The 20,878-nt window shown below is 43.4% G+C and overlaps 1 protein-coding gene across 1 annotated transcript in view; it reads right to left on the bottom strand.

The window, feature by feature from the left end:
* Positions 1 to 20,878, bottom strand: part of LOC142578506 (uncharacterized) — a 78,439-nt gene that overhangs the window by 38,693 nt on the left and 18,868 nt on the right. The window contains exons 4-5 of the mRNA XM_075687885.1: positions 20,482 to 20,626; positions 9,756 to 9,913 (exon numbers count right to left, since the gene is read on the bottom strand). The gene's annotated coding sequence lies outside the window, so the exon portion shown is untranslated. The remainder of the gene's footprint in view (positions 1 to 9,755; positions 9,914 to 20,481; positions 20,627 to 20,878) is intronic.

Raw genomic sequence — 20,878 nt, 5'->3', positions numbered from 1 at the left:
ACATCTTGTCCCCTCAATAAAAACTGTGCTTCCATATTAACTTCAGCCCTCCAGCTTAGACTAAAGTACCAGTGCACTTATGAACAACGAATCAATTCTCAAAGAATATGTGCAGTCCAGACAAAAGCATGGGAATTAATCCGCATTGTGCTCCTGCATTGAAGGTGAATGATGTGTTCCATAATGGTGAATGTGTTTTCGTAAGTTTCCCTGCAATATGAATTTGTAATGTGCAAAGAATTGTCGAAGCTTACCACGAGCACAGATGCACTTGCAAATTATATCACAATTGAAAATAATGAGCCCAGTGTAAACCTATGTGCACTTCCACTCTTAGCATGCTTTACTGCACGATCCTTATTTGCACCCCTGTATTGTGGTGTAGCAAGCCACAAAATAAACGTTGCATAATTGGGCTTTTTAAGATTGCCTTTCTCGCAATACCCCGATGTTTCGCGGTGAAGCCTAAGCAATGTGCTGCGGTGAAGCATACTAAAAGTGGAAAGGGGCCACTGTCACTGGACATAATAAGAGTTCTTTAATTATACACTCGGTCACCCGCCGCCTCTCATGTCGCCTAAGTGGACATACTATGTTGGGTGATAGCGGCCCTCTCCCACTTTTAATATGCTTCACCGCGTAACTAAAATGTACTGCGGCAAAGAAGCAGTGAATAAACAAATGGTTTTTGCAACAGTACAGAAATAAACGCGCACCATGCATCAGTCTTCCACACGGAAGAGCGTCGCAAGAAAAGGTAGCTGGTTCACACGGGCTCTGTAGCCCACTTATCAACCGTAAAGGGTATTATGGGTAATTCAAAACTTCAGGCACACAGAAATATGTTTATATGTTTACGTTCTTACTCCTTGCGTAATAAGACTGCCAGCAATTCCACAATAGAAAATCATTTACAACACAAACGCAACGAACACAGACATATGCCTCGTGTTCAACTCGGTCTTCATGCAAATGACATATAGCACGGAAAAACGTGAACATGATGTTTCTTAGCGTCGTAAACTTCATACTAGGCAAGGAGCTGGCACACCACAATCCCGCGACAGCCGCTAATGAGACCAAAACGCACATGTCTGTGAACTCGCAAACGGAGCCCCTAAGCCACTCTGCTCCTCCACCACCCCCGCTGCACCACTCGTTTCAAGCACAGCACACCAAACACACATTTAGCGCCGAACAGTGGGCGGTCGACGCAGTCGCATTTACATGACTTGTAGTGAGCAGCATATCCCTCGATGTCCGTTAAGCAAAGTCGGACACGGCGAGGCCACATCGCGGTTCGTAGAACTTCGCTGCCGAGGCGATAGGCCACTTCGACATTTCAGTTGTCACCACCGCCGGGTTCTCAAGGAAGCACGGGTCACACAACGCAGATTCTGTACCGCCAAAGCTCACCGAGGCCAAAGCCGCACTGTCGCACAACCACTGATTACGGCTTTCCGCCAAGTAACACAGAACCTACAACCAACACACAAGCAACGCAAGCACGTGCAATCACACGAACAGTGTTGAACAACGCGCGGTCCAGGGAACTATCACGCCGAGGACGAACACGCCACGGCGTCGCTCGGCGCCACTGTCGTGGCTTCTCAAAAATCCCTAAACGATCCTGTCCCTAGGCACCTAAGATGAGGTCACGTGAGGGATTTTTGTACGACATTTAGACGCACGCGTTCGCCAAGCCCTTCTTTCTGACTATTGGGGGCGAGCTCCGCCACTGGAAAAGCTGGCGCCTCCGTCGGCGTGACACGTTGAGTGATCACGTGGACACAGTGGCCGCGTCGCCTGCTTCGGAAGCGCCTTAGCAAGTTGAAAACGAATGTTTAAAAATCCATTTGCGCTGCGGTTCTGATATATTTGAGAGGTTCTCGCGCTTCGGGTGTGCGCTTAACACTTGAAAGCCCTAAAATAGCTAGTGGCTGCCTTTGAAGGCGTCCAATGTGGTCGGCTACTTCTCGGTGCCGCAATACCAGACGTACACAAAGGAATCCAGTGTCAGCCTTGTCAGGATTGGGGTCAATCCAACCGTTCGTAACTCCTTGTCAAGATTGGAGTCTGGCATGAATTAGAAGGTAGCTGGCCCATGCCGTCGTCCAACTTATCCACGCTAAGGACGTTGTTGAAGGGAAGGACTGCTTCTCATCGAGAACGAGGAATAACGGTTTATTTGCAGTATCTACATCAGTCTAGCATAACTGCGAGAGCAAGTACATCAGTCTAACATGACTGCTTGAGAGAGTGCATCAGTCTAACATGGCTGCTTGAGGGAGTACATCAGTCTAACATGACTGCTTAAGAGAGTACCTCGAGCATCCGCACAACAGCGGTTTGTAAACACTCGGTCCCCCCTCGATTCCAAGGTGACGGAAACGTTCGTCCAGTCATCGTAAACAAGCCGCCTCTCCGCGGGACAGCTTACGCACACGCACGCACGCACACACACACACACACACACACACAGGTTCACGGTCCGGAACCGACGTCACACGGACTTCGTAGAACTCGTAGCTGATCCCCGCAACGCGCCCGGTAGCCCATTGTCTTGTGTCTTGAACGGCGCGTGGGAAGAGGCATCAGTAGACGTTCCCGCGGGCACTCCCCCGCTCGCGGCCGACCAGGTTGGCGGTGGCGGGCTCAGTAACAATAGTTGGTCCGCCGACCACGTTTAGTCACAATAGCGACGAGGCTAGAGCGTAACGGTGGCGTTCCAAGCAAAGGTTGCCGCCGCTGTCGCAACTGGCTGGCAAAACTTGCACCTGAGCAGGCCGTTCTTAACAGCCTTCACACGTACCCGCGGGAGCTGCGTGAAGCTTCGATCGCGAAACTTAGAACCAGCAAGCAGCCATCGGCTACAACTCGGGTATGCAGCAAGCACTTCCGTGACGGAGATTTCTGCTATATACGGCGTCAAGGCTGGTTTACTCGGTGAGTAGCACAAAGCGCGCACTGAGACGCTCGCCCACGCGCGCTGCACGGCTAAGGTCGTGCAACTTTGGTCTATGAACTTGTTGATGCTAGATAGAAATGGAACGGTAGAAAGCACAATAAGAAAGGCGTGGCGTATGATCATGCTTGTGTAGCAGCAAACAATTAAATGTACTGGATTAAGAAAAAGAAGCAGCGGGTAACTGCTCGCTGAGAAGACCGATAAAGATGCAGGGCCACGCAACTTGAGAAATAGTGATATTGAAATGTTCAAAACTCTCGAATAAAAGAAAAAAAAACTGAATCGTCGCGACTGTGCAAGTCGCCGTCGTAGGCGTCGAAGTCCACTGATTATTTTTGAACAGCTGTGATGGTTTCCACACAAGAATGGTTGCTTGTGTACTGTCGAATGCTCATATGTTGCGGCCTAAAGCTCACGGCAGTGAACGCGAAACAGTGTGCGCGGACATCCATGCAGGGGCGCAGTCCGCCACCACGGAATCCGTGCGATCACTGCTTTCTCTTGTGCTTCGTTTGGTTATACATTTGGTTATACCCAGAACATATTTTTGCATTGTTTGCCCTCAGTGATTGCCTCCCTTTCACGCAAGAAACAGGTTCGGGAACTCCATCGCGGCGACCGCGCGCAGTGGGCGTTCACTGTACGTATTCGGTAAATATATGGTGTCTGTAAACCATTCTGTGCTCTCTGTTTGCCCAAGATTATTATTTTGACAGTAAGAACTTCGGTTGTTTCGAGAGTACTTGCAGAAATGTCCAGGAGGGCTACCACGTGTGGTTTTTATTGAGCGCCGACAGCCAAACCTATTAGGAGCGCGCCGCGTGATCCCTCATACTATGCGCAAGCGAGGCGCTACCGACACACGGAGACTCCGGAAGTCCTCGCCGCCAATCCGTTTATAATGGCGTGTCAACGACGTCCCACAGACTTTGCGAAAGCCAAGTACCTCTCACATTGAGCTGTACTTTTTCACAAAACGGAGCGGCGCGCAAAGTGCCCGTGCTCAGGCATTATTAGCAGTACACTCCCGGCTTAATATTCTTACTTTCAGATTCAAAAATTAATTTTGTACATTCGTTCATTGATGGTGTTTAAAGTGACTTACAACCAATTTTTATGACACCCAATTTTTTCTCTTCTTTAGTCCAATGGAAAGCTTACCGGTCGGAGTGTCGTATCATGCAGCGGTAGCGCGGAAAACGCCGTGGGACATTTTTCTATCAGAATTTTTCCATCTGCAATAAGGATTAAAATTAAATTATGGGGTTTTACGTGCCAAAACCACTTTCTGATTATGAGGCATGCCGTAGTGGAGGACTCCGGAAATTTCGACCACCTGGGGTTCTTTAACGTGCACCTATATCTAAGTACACGGGTGTTTTCGCATTTGGCCCCCATCTAAATGCGGCCGCCGTGGCCGGGATTCGATCCCGCGACCTCGTGCTCAGCAGCCCAACACCATAGTCAATGAGCAACCACGGCGGGCGCAATGAGGATGTAGGCGTTCACTAAAAGCATGCTGTAAAGAGTGATAGGTGCGCGATAGTGATTTTTGTTTATCAAGCCAATCTTCCTGCGGCCCATGTTTACCGGAGTCGTAATTTATTTCTACAGCAATAGCTAGGTGCTTTCGTGGTTTCCTGTCCACCAGTTTTGGCCATTAGCAACTCAAGGATGTTCTTTTTTTTTAGCCAAGCCAAGTTCTCTAAAATGAAACTCGGCTTTCACACGTGATACGCAGTTGAGCATGTTGCCGTAGACGCGCGTGCGCTTTTGATTTCCGAAGCATGCCGTATCTCGAAGACCTGAGCGAGCTGCAATAAATGATTTTAGCGCGCGTACAGCAGCAATCTCCGCCCCGCATTGAGGGGCGAGAGCGCCGCTCGTTAGCGTGGACTTTTTTTTTTTTACTTCGTAATACGCCTAGAACAAAGCGCGAAAGGCCTAATAGTATGCGAACTGCAGTTTTAAGCAATAAGTGTGCGGTAATAATAACAGCCAGTAATCTCACATACTACGTCCGAAGTACCAAAGCTTTACCACCAGTTCACGCTACTTGCTGGTGTTTGAGACTTTCTTTGTGAAGCTAAATTTGTAATTCCTACCTAAATCACGTACGGCGTGCTCGATTCTATGGCTATATATCATGTTCATTTCATTTCCATAAACGCCTAATAACACATTTCGCACAGTTGTCAGTCCTCTTAGCGTCCTAACATGTGGCTATATGAGAGACCGCACTAGGAGAGGGCTTCGGAATTTGCAACGTTATGCTTGTCAGAAAAAAACGGCGTGGCCACTGAGCCACCACGGTGTATAAAGAACATTGTATCAGCAAATCCAGTAAACCCTGACGGCTACAAAAAAGAAAATAAACCCTGTGGACTCATATTCGTAAGTTCTCCATTCAGATATGGTGGGTAAAGAAAAGATTAGTTTAAAACCTCCCCGAATAAAAAAAAAATTCTTATCTGTGGTAGCTAAGCATCCCCTTGCAGAACAGTCTGTTTTTACTGCCATCACAAAGCACTTATTGTAGACCGTAACCGCCAACTTCTATTGTGTCGGTGGACGATACGGTGTCACTGTATACGATATGGCTGTTCTTTCGGCTTAGAGAAGCCGTCAGGCCTTCAAGAATCCTGAGGATATGGCGCCTGTTTGAGCTTAGATCGCTCGCGTTGCATTGAAGCAACATTTTCGTTCACTGTGCACGAATAACGTCTTCGGCACCCAACGTTTTTTCACTCATGCGTACGTGTTTGCAGTCAAAAGAAATGCCGAGAACCTTACGCAACGCGATGGTTTGCTTCTGCTAGTCTCGTACGTCCGCGTCGGCAGGGAAACAATATAACTTTATTGTTAATCTTTTAATGAATCGTACCGACACGCAAGTACGCGACACATATTACGCATTGTCGCTGTCACGAAGCATCGCTGTCACTGCACGGGGAGAGATGTACGGTGCTATAAGACTTGGAAGGCGAACAACTACAAGCAGCAACGAACGATTTTACGCGTAAATAAAGGAAGTACCAGCTGACCTTATAGCAAATCGGTTCAAAGAAAATAAATAGGATTTTAGAAACACGGTGCAAGACACTATTCTAAGACCTACGGTATTCGGTCGCCAGGCCTCTGAAGACCGTACACCGTAGGTGTTATAATCGTATATGGCACCGTGTTTTTTTTTTATCTTCTTTTTTTGTCTTTGAATTATTTGGCTAGCGTTAGCTGGGACACGCGGTATACGTAAGTGCGGCGTACAACCGTTCTCTAGCTGTCTTTTGTGCATGGAGAAGTCCGAAGTGTACGTTTTGGAGCCGGACTCTGTTACAAATGCCGGTCAACCTTGAAGCGAAAATACTCATTGGAATAGTTTCGAAATCGTTCGAATTTCAATTTTTTAGGACTGTTCTGAGTGACATATTGCACGTTATACCGCGTATGCGACTCGCGTTGTGCATGCGTCGATTTATTGCGATGTGTGCGAGCCATGCCTTTCGTATGTGGGACTGGCTTGGCGCCTGTTGGCCTGCCAGTTCCAGCTGCAGTACGGATTTCTGCAAGGCGTGTCCAGCGTGTTTGGCGTGACGTGGCGCGCGGTTGAACGCCGAGTCACGGCCTCGCCCAACTGTGGAGAACCTGTTGAGGTCGCGTCGACGAGAAGAAAGGACGTCCTGCCGACGAGATTGTCTTCGGTCTTGACAATCACAAGGCGGCAGCGAGCGCCCCTCCCTCAAGCACAGCGGAAAGCAGCGGCCGCGCGGAGCGCTGGTGACGTCGATCGCCCTCTGGGGGAGGTTTGAGAACGTTTCCGCCCTGAGTCATCACCGTGGGAAAAGGCGCGAACTCTTGCCCCCGGAACAGCAAAAGCGGTGTTTGAAAATCGATATAAATTTGTTCTGAACGCGTTCAATGAGGTCAGTACTAGATTCGCATTTTCCGCTCCAAGCTTAAGACACATACTGCAGCAGCGGAAGGCACGCAGTAGAATAAGTTTTCTGAAAGGCAGCAGGCGAGTGGAATTGATGCGATATTCGACAAAGAGTGCCAAAAGCGCAAAGGGCGCTTTGTTTCACATATTTAGCGAGTGAAGGGAAGCTTAGCGTTTTGCCGAAATGGATACCAATATATTTCGTTTCATCGATCCTGGGCAATGGCGCATCCCGAAAGGTGTATGAAAATTACGCATACTGCGTTTTCCGGGTATAACTGGGTATAACTTAATACCGTAATTTTCGAAGCATTTGGGAACAGCTTGTTGTCTCTGTGCCAGTTTGAGAGAAAAAATGTCTTTTTGCAGGTCAATGTAATCGCGAACACTGTTGCCAGTCTTAAATAGCTTTATGTCCTCGAAATAGAGAAGGAATGAAGAGTTGAATTCCTGACGAAACGTCATTTGCAAACAGTGAGACAAAGAAAGGGCGCCATGAACGGATCCTTAATTCAGGAACTCTACTAAGTGATCTCGTAACTAAGAGAGTTCTATCCGCTATCGCCAACGAAGTACCATCAGCTGCTTATGTAATTAGGTATCAGGGCAGTGATGGAAGAGGTATGTCCATCAGCTGAAACCTTGTAATAAGAAGCTCGTGGCAAATCAAATCAAATGTCTTGCTAAGGTGAAAATAGATCACGTCTAATTTGCGCCTATACTACGTAAAAATCAGGAATCATCGGTCATAAATGTAACCAAGTTCCTTATTGTGAAGAGCCCCGATAAAAAGCCGTGCTCTTCGTTCATTAAAAGGCTCTTAGCAATAACAGAGAGCAGGGAATACAGTCCGGATTCAAACACTTTTGAAGCAGCGAATATACTAGATCTATAGGCCGGTAGTTGGTAACAGCACTTCTAGCCCCCGATTCGTGTACGGGCACTGCCCACGCTACCTTCAAAGTTTTTTGAAGCTACTGGGAGAGTATTGCTGATTCCGTCTCTGTTGCGCCGTAGTTTGTTTGACCTCTTACTTTACATTCCCGGGTACGTTGAAAAGATTCCAGAGCCCTGCAGTGACGATCTGTAGCGTCCACTTCCCCCCGTTCTGGGGACAGTGCGCAGGATAGAAGAGGGACAGTGCGCTATAGTACGTGAACTTCAGGGCGTGAAAGAAAAGCAGGAAGCAACTGAGTGTGAAATTAGGCGCTTAAGTGAAAGGGTGGCACTGGGGGCGGGCAATGCTCCACTCGCATCTAGCGAAAGGACCACGACTGTCTCTAATGTTTGTCATCGCCAATCAGTTAAAAAGCATAATGTCATTTCGAGTTATCCGCCGATAAGCCCCGAATTGATAGAGCGTCATAAGTTTCTGACTTCTCAAATTACTAGGCTGTTTTATCTACACGGAAGCTAGGCCGAACGGGGAACACGTGCGTTTGCAAACAACCTTCCATACCTGCCATCACTCTGTCATTATCAGTATCATTCGCTAACATAAGAAGGCTTCTGCATAAGTATGATCAGGTCTAGTGATTCCTTGATGACCGCCGATCAGACGTCCCTTGCCCTCACCGGTCATAGCGGGCAACACCAGGACTTGACACTGAACATGCTTTCACCCTTGTTTATTCAGCATTTGTTCTTCGGTTCAGCCGGCATAAGCTTGAACACGTGCAGCAGATACCACTGGTCACCGCTAAACACTACCGCCCCCGCCCGTGCACATGACGCACCGAGACTCAGCTGTCCCCTGCCTGCCACGTCGGTTGGGGTGGGACGTCCCCGTCTTCTGCAGCTATAAAGGAAGACCTTCACTCCTTTGCCTTCACTGGGCACGGTGAGCTGCACCAAGACTTGACACTGTACATGCCCCCACTCTTGTTTATTCAAGTTTATTGCTGTTCTTGCCTTAGTGACGATCCTATGTTATTGGTCCGACTGTGCCCAACGCGTTGCCTTGAAATGACGTATGAGTGTGTTCACGTATAGAAACTTCTCTAACGTGGTAACGTGGAAAGCAATCTGGCGCCCATTGTTCAAAACATGTTCGTTTAATTTATCGAAACGCAGAGCTAAATGCAAAAAGATATTTCTGATTTGAAAGCTTTTCAAGGAAAACTGGGCGAACCCTTAACACTCTGGCCGCTACACTCGAACGAGTAGATCTAAGTGTTGTCGATTTTACAATCAGCATTGACAGGATAACGGAAATCGAACAGCACGTGAAATCTATTCACCAGTTCTTTAACGTACAACAGTGGAAGGTTACTGATATCGAAGACTGCAGCAATCGTCTGAATCTGATTATCCATGGAATTCCTGAAGATAAAAAACAAAATGAAAAAAGCTCAGAGTAAGGTGCACATCGATATATTTCAGAAAATTTTAGGTGTGCAAACTCCTCGGTGGCTCCAATTTGCAGGCTCAGCAAAACGAGTGATAAGGAACGTCCAGTTGTCCCTTGCTTACAGGACTATGCAAAAACAAAAACAAAAACAAAAACGTATTTTCCAGTGTAATAAAACTAAAGGGGACCGATTATTTTATCACGAATGACTATTCGAAAGAAACCTTAAGCAAGCTTAAGTTACTTTCGGAATCATCTAAAGCAGAGAGGAAAAATAAACTCGAAGTAAAGGTCATAAATGACAAGCAGACAGTTAACCAAGAGACATATGTATTGGCGCTACAAATGAGCGGGTTCTTCTTCACATCATGATGCAGATGCTCGAACCCTGAATTGACGCACCGCCTCCAGAAGCCCGAATCCTTCACACTTCTTTTTTTAAACAAAAATGTGCAGAGCATAGTTAATAAAGCGGAATCACTTGGAATAACTTTACTTACCCACAATCCGCACGTAGCCATCATAACGGAGACTTGGCTACACCCTGATATAAGTAATCGCTGCGTCTTTCCTCCATAGTGCTCTGTTTTCAGGCGTGACCAGGGACCGCGTAGGTGGTGCCACAGTATTATTGAAACAGAACATTAAGGCCGCACTCCTGCAACAAATTGATAACCATTAAAGTGTCTTTCTAGAGATAACGTGTCATGACCACATATTCATACTATGCGAATTATACAGAGGACCAAAATCTTAAAATGAATCCCTGCGTAGGCTTCAGCATCATCTTTCGTCGTTAGGCAGGAAGAACATAATTCCTGCCGGCGACTTCAGTGCTCCTAGCATTGATCAGTGCAATGAAAATTTCGTATCAATGCATGACTCCATTGTTAGTTGTGATATTATGTTTGCTCATAACCTAAAGCAACTCGTCCTGGAGCCAACTAGAGTAGGTGGATCTGCTAGCTCTATGCTTGACCTTGCGTTTATTAACAACAGCACTTATGGACACCTCAACCACAGTATACGAAGGCATATCTGACCATAAGATAGTAGTAGTATCCTTCGCTCTATTGAAAGGCAATCGACCTAACACAGTAATACATTAGATCATAAAGGACTACTCAAAAGCAAGAGACGAGTCGGTACTGAATTACTTAAATGTAGCATTCGAAAATTTATCAGCTGGGAATGTGCTAGAATTATGGGCAACTTTCAAGGAGCACTGCCATTTTTGCATTATTAACCTTATTCCAGATCAAAAGATATGCACGACGAAGATAAATCTGTGGATTAGCCAGGACATTATCCCCGTGAAAAGAAAAATAAAGCGTCTAAAAAGCGCTAAGTCCCGAGGTACTAGTTTCTTAGAAACATTGACGGTTCAATTGTCCGCAAGTATCCCTTCGGCGAGGCAGCGTTATTTTACTGAGACCCTCCCATAGTTTATACAGAACAATCCAAGTAAATTTTGGAATCATATCCAGGATTCCAGTCAGCCTATTAAACAGATAGTTGTAATTGACAATGTCATCACATGTCCAGAAGAAATGGCAGCGTGCTTAAACTCCTACTTTCATTCTGTGTTTTCCAGTGGCGATTATGATGTTAATAATGACAACAATTATTGTGATTCCTCATGCGAACCCGTTATTTAATTTCTCATGAGGGCATTGTGGAGATGCTTCTTAGACTCGATCCAAAGGGTTTACTGGTCCTGATGGTATACCTAATGCTTTCTTAAAGTGTTATGCAGAATCCTTAGCCCAGTTCCTAACCGAAATCTTTCCTGAGTCACTATTGTCAGCTTCATTACCCCCCGACTAGCTTACAGCCTGAATTGGGCCTATTCACAAGACCGGAGACCGCCTTTTGGTAAGGAATTACCGTCCTGTCTCCTTAATCTGTTCCTCCTGTAAAATCATCGAACGCATCGTCGCAAATCATATATTGCAGATTCTAAATACAAGTTCCGTGCTCAGTCCATGTCAGAATGGCTTAAGAAAGTGATTTCCAGCCGTTACTCAATTAACAAAGCTGTTCGTACCCTTAGTTCCATATTGGATAATTCCGGACAAGTTAACGTATTTCGATTTCAGTAAGGCATTCGACAAGGTTCCTCACGATAGACTACTTCTGAAGCTTAAAATAATTGGAGTACCCGCACCACTCATAAAATATATTGCTGCTCACTTAAAACATATAACACATTATGTGAAAACTGACGGTGTTTGTTCCCCTTCAATTGAGGTCACATGAGGTGTGCCCCAGGGAAGTGCGCTTGGACCTGTGTTGTTTTTGGTCTATATAAATCAATTGGCCTCCTTTATTGATTAAAACATCAAAATTAACCTTCTTGTCGATGACTCCATGTTGCTTAAAGAAATACGTTCTGTTTTAGATCAAAATCTGCTGAGTACTGCTTTGAACGATGTTTTGTCTTGGTGGGACAAATGGGGGATATCACACTGAACTTTGAAAAAACAGTATTTATGACTATGACTAGGAAGAAGATGCCTCTTACGTTTAACTACACCCTCAACAGTGCATCTGTGACTGAGGTCACAAAATACTTAGGCGTAATCATTAACAACCTGCTTACTTGGAGTGCTCACGTTTGCTTTATAACCTCATCTGCTATGAAAAAAGCTCGGGTTTTTAAGACACAAGTTAAAGGAAGCACCTGCCAGTGTGCAGAAATTACCTTATTAATCTATTGTTAGGCCAAAACTTGAGCATGCCGCCGTGGTTGGGGATCCTCACACGAAAGAAGACATTGCACAGGTTGAGAAGCTTCAAAGGTGCGCTGTGCGATTCATCTACAACAAATACAGGAAATCTGACTCGCCATTTCTCCTCATAAAACTAATAAAATAAAACTTATCTGTACCAGGAGAAAAACAGCGAGGATAGAATTTTTGCACTCCTTGTTACATGGAAAGCTCGACATCCCGGCCACGCCATATGTCGTGCCGGCTTTAACCCGCAAAACACGACACACACAAACAATTATAGCTGAACTCCTCATTTCGCAAAAACGAATTCCCACAAGTTCTTAGTTTTTCGAAAACAATAACTGACTGTAATTCACTATCTGAAGAACTTTTCACGTGTGGAAACTTTAAAACGACCATTAATGATATTTTTTAACCTCTACCGGAGAATTTTTTGCCACTTGCATTGTGATCCTTTTGGTGTTGCCAGATCTGTATATGTATTTGAAAGTGTTTTATATCTACATGCATCCATCTTAACATATATGCACATTGCTGCTTGTACACTGCATTGTATTCCTTCTTTGAATTTGCCCTTCTTGCTTTTAGCAAAGGTCTGCAGTGTCATGTAAATAAAATTAAAGTGAAACAGAGCCTTGGCTGCATCGAGGACAATGAATTACTAATCGATAAGGCCTATATCATTTATCGGTATAATCGTACACAAAGGAGGGGCGGATGGGCACTGCTGGCCATTATGAAAGCAGTCCGATCATTTAGTATTGACACAAATTCTAACCTAGAAATAATATGGGCTACGTGCAAGGCTCGCGCTGTTAACCTGCTAAGAGGCGTTTGTTATCGTCCATCTGACGCTAGTCATTTGTTCCTAGAGGACTTGCGAAGCAGTATCTCCGCCGCAATCAAGAGCTGTCCTGCGGATGCCGTTTATCTTTCCGGAGATCTTAATTTTCCTAATATTGACTGGTCACTTTTTTCGTCGTCCTACTATACTTCAACACATTTCGTTAACCTTTTGTTGGATTTTAACTTTACACATCTGGTAAATGACCCTACACGTGGCAATAACATTTTAGATTGAACGCTAACCACAGTTCCTGATACGGTATACCCAACTGAATACTGCGATGGTTTTAGTGACCACAGACTACTTCAACTTACTATCCTCAAACCGGTACGAAACATATGATCTATAGCTAATCAATTCATTCGTAACTGCAATAAAGCAAATTGCAACAGCATTAAAAAGGAATTGTAGGTGTTTTTCTATCCGTCTTTTATACCAGCTTTTCAGCAACACTCTGTGGATGAAAACTGGCTGGCTTTCAAGAATGAGATGTTAGATTTAGTTGACAAGTATGTGCCTCTTATATTCCATTTCAAATCAAATCAAATCAAATCTTTATTTTCCATCAGGTGCTACAGATAGAGAGGCTACGGAAAAAAAAGCTGCCACTTGGTGGCTTGACGAGTCCGCAGACCCATGTATAAGGCAGCGTCTAGGCAGCACCAGAGCATAAACAAGCGATAAACAAATCAAGGCACTTGATCAAAGCAAAATAAAAGAAAAAGTCCTGAGCCAGATCAATCAAACGCAGTCAACACAAAAGAATGAACGAGCGATAAGCATATCAAGACACTTGATAAATGCAGAAGAAAAGAAAAAGTTTTGAGCTAGATAAAACAAACACCAGAATAGATGAACTCACGTTAGTCACTGAGCAAACAGGTCTCTAAGTGTAACAGTGGAACAACTAAATAAATCAAAATTCAGTGACTGATCATAGCTTAAAAGAGATGGCAGAGAAAAACACAAACGCTCCATACCAGAATTCAAGCGTGGTACAGCAACCTTCCAGTTTACTCCACGTCTAGTAGTATAACATTTCTCATTTCTTTATAATGTGCCAAGGCATCGAGGCTATGAATATTTTTTTCACTTCATACTTAAACCGAGCACTCAAACGGTAGCGGTATAGCTTGTGAGCTGTAATAACATGTGCCCTGTGAAAGAATTCTGCAGTGGTTGCATTATAACGAGCATTGTACACGTGGCGTAGATACCGCTTTTGCATATGGAATATTTTTTTTGTGTGTTAGAGAAAGTAGTTGTGCCCCAGACAAGTTGGCAATAGTTGACCTGTGCATAGAAAAGAGAATTATAGACCAATATTTTTGTTTTAGTAGAAAGCATGTACCGGGGACGACCGACTACACCGGTTATTCGAGCAAGTTTGGCTAATACAAAATTCACATGCGATTGCCAGGACAGATTGGCAGTGAATATAACACCTAGACATTTAAACTGGTCAACAATGTCAGCAGAATGATAGTTCAAAAGAATATTGGCATGAGGAGGAACAGGCTTATTTTTCGTCCGGAAGACAACTGCTTTTGTTTTATTTTCGTTAATCTTCATGTAATTGGATAAGGACCATTGCTGCAGTTTGACTATGGTATCATTGCAATCAGTGATAAGTTTATCGATGTTATTACCAGAAAAAAAATATGCTGGTATTATCTGCATATATAATAAATTCGGCGTGCTGATTAATGTTAACAATGTCATTTATATATAGGTTAAATAACAAGGGGCCCAATACGCTGCCTTGTGGAACACCGCAAGGCAGTGGCAGCACTCGTGATCGCGTGTTGTTTATTTGGACTACTTGACATCGATGACATAAATATGATTGCAATAACTGTAATCCACACCCTCGTATACCGTAAAAGTCCAGCTTCTGCAGCAGAACATCATGATTCACCAGGTCGAATGCCTTGGAAAAATCGACAAATAGGCTGAGTACTATTGCCTTGCGTTCCAACTGAGTTAAAATATACTCTTTCTGGTGAAGCAGATCTAATTCTGTAGACATATTCTTCCTAAACCCAAACTGGTGTTTTGTTATTATTTCGCAGTGATGAACAAAATTTACAAGCCTACAGCGTATTATTTTTTCAAGGGGCTTAGAAAGTATAGGTAAGATAGGCACCGGACGGTAATTGCCCAATTCATTTCGGCTTCCCATTTTAAAAAGCACTACTACTTTTGCGGTTTGCATTTGCACTGGAAATGTCGATGTCGTCAAACATTTATTAAAAATATGCGTTAGAACTGGTGCAATAACATCTGCGACATACTTTACTGGTTTTACTTGAATTTCGTCGATATCTCTACTGCTGCTGTTCTTTAAATTTTTTATTGTTGAAATTACTTCCTGTACATTCACTGGCTGTAGAAATATTGATTTTTCATTCCGCGTGCTGATATATTGACATGCATTTGAGGGGCTTCCTGGCGTAGTAATATTTGTAAAAAAATACTGAAAGCATCAGCCAGTTCCGCCTCGTGGAAAACTTTGCCATCAATCGTTAGTTTAGAAATGCAGGTACGTTGATTATCGCGACGCAATAGCGTGTTTAATTTGTCCCAGAGCAACTCACTCGGCACATTTTTGTCGTCCAAAAAACGTGAGAAGTACTCTTTACGTGCAGTACGCAGTTGTTTCGTTAGTTGGTTCCGATACCGTTTAAAGACGGCCAAATCATCAGGATTGCGGGTGTTTAAGAACTGTCTGTGGAGCTTATCTTTTGCTCTCATTTGTTGGTACAGTTCATGTGGGACCCATGGCTTTCGAATTTTGCTACTCTTTTTACGTCTCTTAACAGGAAAATGCGCATTGTACAATCTTTTGAAGGTATCTAAAAAACATTGTAGTCATTGTTAGCATCATGTATATTCAGGACTTCACGCCAGTCTATTTGAAGCAGCTCATTCCTAAACGCGTTAAGAGCCGTATCGGTTACTGGCTGGTAAAGGCTGTCAGCAGACGAACAGTTTAGAGTGCGGGCAACTTGTAAACAAAGGAACACGGGAAGATGATCACTAATGGAACATGATAGGGCACCAGCTATTATATCTTGCGATGAAAGGTTTGTTATGAAAATATCTAGTACTGACTCACATTCAGTTGTTATTCTGGTTGGTTCTTTAATAACGTTGTCAAATCCATATGACAAGAGAAGGTTGTAAAAATTTGTACTAGTAAGTGTGTTAACACCCATATCAATATTATAATCACCTGCGGCGATCATCTTATACTTGTTTTCTACAACAAATAAAAGAAAGCCTTCATGAAAATCAAAAATGTTGAAATATGCCCATTTGGCGGCCGATGACAGACCGAATATATTTCCTTATCTGCAATTAAAGTTAGCACTTCATAGTCTGGAGTCACTATGCTAAATGAATCAAGCAGTTCACAGTCCATTTGTTCCAAAGTGAGAATTGCAGTGCCACCTCCGCGACCACAAGGGCGGATGATGTAGCCTTTCATTCTGAAAGCGTCACTCTCGTTCGTGCTCCATGTTTTGCTGAACATAATAATAGAAAAGCTAAAAGAAAATAATGTTCAGGTCATCTGGTGAGTAAAAGGTGTGCTCATACATCTTTGCCCTCTTCCCTTAAGTATAGCACTCAGTACACACTTCATTTCCGCTGAAGGCGATGAAGGCCCTCGAGGCATTTAATATGGATTGCGTTTGCCGCATCCGTCATTCGCACAAGAACCTTCTCATGGGTATACCATACATACTTGAACTTGGCCTCTTTCGCCCGTTTTTTTTTTTTTGTTGCCAGACGCAGTTCTCGGTTGTGTCTGGTTAAGTTTTCTTGGATGAAGATGTTTGGCTTACTGTCTTTTAGGTGGTTCTTACTCAACCACGATTCCCTGATCGCCTGCCTTGTGAAGCGCACGATTATGACGGGTATCTTATCTTTCCGAGCGGGCAGCCTGTGTGCCATTGTGTGCCATTTCACATGCTAACAAAAATCCTTGGTTCAACTCGTCACTGCGCAGACTACGAAACAAAAAGAAACGGTTTTATACAGCTCCCAAGGTTCACCCATCTTCCTGGAAAAAGTGCTATGTATGCCTGAAGGAATAATATTTAGCTACATGCACAGCTAAATAGAAGTATGCTACTTGTGTGGCCTTCCCTCCCTTTTACACTCAAATCCAAGAAATATCTTGAAAACCATATCGCCTGATAATGCATCGCAACAAATTTGTCTTTTCAGTCACAACATTCCCTTAACGGAAGCGCAGTGCCCATCTGAGTTTAAGAAGTCTTTTTCATCAGTATTTGCTAAGGAAGATCGTCTAACTGTGCCCCAGAAATTCTGAAACTAGATTATCCTTATATGGAACCCATAACGGTCACGGCTGAAGGCATTGCATGTCTCATAAAAGACCTCAAACTATCTAGGTCTGGCGGTACAGATTAGCGAACTTAGCGATTAGCGATTAGCGAACTTTCTCACGCATTGAAGATAGCAGCGAAAACGGCTAAACAAAAGTACTTAGATGAAACCTTAAATAACTTCATTCAAAATCCCCTCATAAATTTTGGCACTATCTCAAATCTAGGGTTCCGAAGAATAGCAGCTTATTGCCAACAGAACCCTTAACCAAGCCTATCCAATTTAATCAATTTTTCCAATCAGTTTTCACAGTTGACAATAACACTATCCCAAACAAGGTCGCACAGACAAGTGACATAGGTGAGGCACCATGTGAGCTAAATATAACGAAAGCGGGCATTCTTTATTACTTAATCTTGATGTCAAAACATCCAGCGGCCCAGATAACATTCCAAATACTCTTCTCAAAAAGTACGCTGAATGGTTCCAAATACTTATAGCTAATTTTTACAAAATCCGTGCAAACTTTTGAAGTTCCTCAAGAATGGAAAATTGCTAAAATTATTTCGATACATAAATCAGATGATGCTACAAATCATTTAAAGTTCCGTCCTATTTCACTCACTTGTACAGCGGGGAAAATGTTTGAGCATTTAATATTAAAACACATCGTAACTTTTGTTGAAAGTCATTCTCTAATTAACCCTAACCAACATGGATTTAGGAGTGGTTTGTCTACAACAACTCAAATATTAGAAACTATTCATGACCTAGCATTAACAATCGATAAGCGAGGAGAGGTAGACATAATTTTTCAATACCTATCAAAAACCTTTGATCCGGTATCGCATCCAAAAGTAATCTATTAGCTGCAATGAATTCTGTGACACGCTACTCTTACAAAATGGTTAAATGCATATTTGTCGCGACGTCAACAATTCGTTCATTTCGAAGGGCAATTCTCAATCCACGTTGAAGGTCTAGCCGGTGTGCCGCAGGGCACAGTTCTAGCTCCCATTCTCTTCCTTCTTTTCATCAACGACATAGCAAATGGCATTGACGCAACGGTACGCATGTTCGCAGATGACTGCATTATTTATAAAGCAATACAGACCAAGGATGATCATGTTGTTTTGAATGACGCACTTAAAAAGATAGCGAAATAGTGTCAGGACTGGCAGGTGACGCTAAATGCAGAAAAAACGGTCCGCATGACAGTCACGAGAAAGAAGGCACCACTAACCTTTCCATACCAAATTCAGCAAAGAAAACTACAAAGGGTTAAAGAATACAAGCATTTAGGTATCATTATTTCTTCCGATCTAAAATGGAACAAACGTGTGTCATACGTGGCAACAAAATCGCTCTCAGCGCTTTCTCCCCTGAAACAGTCCCTCAGATACGCTTCACCCAACACCAAACTACTCGCGTACACGTCACTCATTCGCTCCGTTATAGAATACGGCGCCATATGCTGGTTCCCATACACTGCATGTGCCATAGCGAACTTAGAGAGTGCACAAAGAAAAGCAGTCAGATTCATTTATAATAAATACCGTCCTCATGATTCCCCAACTGAACTTCTACGCTTAGCCGGACTCCCAACAATTAGCGATCGTGCTAGATATCTCAGAATAAAATTCCTGTTCATTATCAAGAGCAATGCCCTAAAAAAAGACAAAAACAAGTTCTTAGTACACTCTAACGCTAGAATTTCAAGAACGAAGCACAATAAACGATTATCTGAATATGGATTTCACAATGACACATTCAGGTATTCATACTTCCCACAAGCTATCAGAGAATGCAGTCTGTTACAACAAGAGGTTGTCGATTGTAAGACCCTCAATTCTTTTTTGTTTAAGCTGTCTGACCATATCTTTGTTGCTACGTAATGAAATGTGATTTTTACATTGTGTTATATTGTCACCAAGAATGTGCGTTGTCTATATCGCTGTACGTGTGTATGAACAAGGTTGTTTTTAAACCAAAGCCAAAGCCTCTTGTAAACGATTATCGTTGAACCCTGTGTAAATGATGTATTTTCCCTTTTATGAATGTACCCTTTCCTGCCAAAGCCTTCGTTAAGGCTAGCAGTATGTACCAAATAAATAAATATAGATAATCTGAACGCAAGAATATTAAAAAATACCCTACCCCTATCTAGTAAATTTTTGTGTTACGTATTTAGGCAATCATTGTTGACCGGCCATTTACCTCCACACTGGAAGGTGACTAAAGTAATTCCAGTATTCAAAGGCGGAAATAAAAAGGTACCAGATCACTACCGCCCTATTTTCTTAACATGTACGTCTTGCAAGTTGCTGGAGCATATTACCGCATCGCACATCTACAGCCACCTGGAGTCTAATAATTTCTTTTTCATTAATCAACATGGCTTTAAAAAACATCTGTCCTGCGATACGCAATTCCTTGAATTTACAACCGACTTGCACTTACCTACTATAACTTACCATAACTTACCAACTGACAGCATTTTTCTTGATTTTTCCAAAGCTTTCGACCTCGTTGCTCATTGCCGGTTATTTTCAAAATTAGCTTCCATCAGACTAGGCTCTGCTAGTTTATCTTAGATTAGAAATTTTCCATCGTCTCGTCAACAATTTGCATATATTAATAACTGTGCTTCTTTCCGGACTGACGTAACTTCTGGAGTCCCTCAGGGCAGCGTCCTAGGCCCTTTACTTTTCTTGATCTACATTAATTATCTACGCGCTTACATGTACTCCAGTATAAGACTATTCGCTGATGTTTGTATCGCATACAGAAAAATAGCTTCTCCCGATGATCACGTTATCCTGCAAAATGACATTAACGTAATAAGTAGGTGGTGTAGTAAATGGCAAATGGTTTTGATTTGGGGCAAATGCAAACTCATTTCTTTCAGTCGCAAACAATCCAACTCAAATTTGACCTACTTTATTAACAACTCTGCCATATCTCGTGTTCAGTCATACAATAAGTACCTAGGAATTCACCTAACTCGCAATCTTTCATGATCCCATCACATTACTCATATCTGGGCTGAAGCGTCCAAAACGCTTAGGTACACTCGTCACAATCTGAGTAAATCGCCATCTAACATTCGCAAGTTAGCGTACCTAACGTTAATTCGCCCACAGTTTGAATTCGCGTCCTCTATCTGGTCCCCCAACCAAGATTTCTTAAGGACCAACTTAGAACGCGTACAAAACCGGGATGCCTGGTTCATTTCTGGAAATTATGACCGCAAGTCCAGCGTTACGAAAATGAAACTTGAAAACTCACTGCACGCTCTTGCAATTCGCCGTTCCGCTTCCCTTTTTTGTTTGCTTCATGGATGCGTTAACCACATCAGGTCATCTGTCCTATCCTTGGAAATTCCATTGCGCATGCCTCGACGGCTCCATAATCACGTTAGCATCAAGCGTATCTGCGGTAAAACACAAGCGTTTAACTCATCAGCGTGTCACTTTGTAACAACTTTTCTTGCGATATCGTCTCCATTACAGATCGCGAAGCATTCCATGACCGCCTGGAGGAACATCTCATGCATAAATAGCGTTCTAACTATTCAATACTCTTCGAATACCCAATTTGCTTGTTTCTGATGTGTTCTCCAGCACTTTGCTTTTGCCTTGTTGAATTTAATTTTATGTTAATCCTCGTACAACTTGTTTTAATC

This window comes from Dermacentor variabilis, chromosome 4, assembly GCF_050947875.1.
Source record: "Dermacentor variabilis isolate Ectoservices chromosome 4, ASM5094787v1, whole genome shotgun sequence".
Taxonomy (NCBI): Eukaryota; Metazoa; Arthropoda; class Arachnida; order Ixodida; family Ixodidae; genus Dermacentor; species Dermacentor variabilis.
The sequence above is the reverse complement of the archived record's forward strand: the minus strand, read 5'-3'. Positions and strand labels throughout refer to the sequence as shown.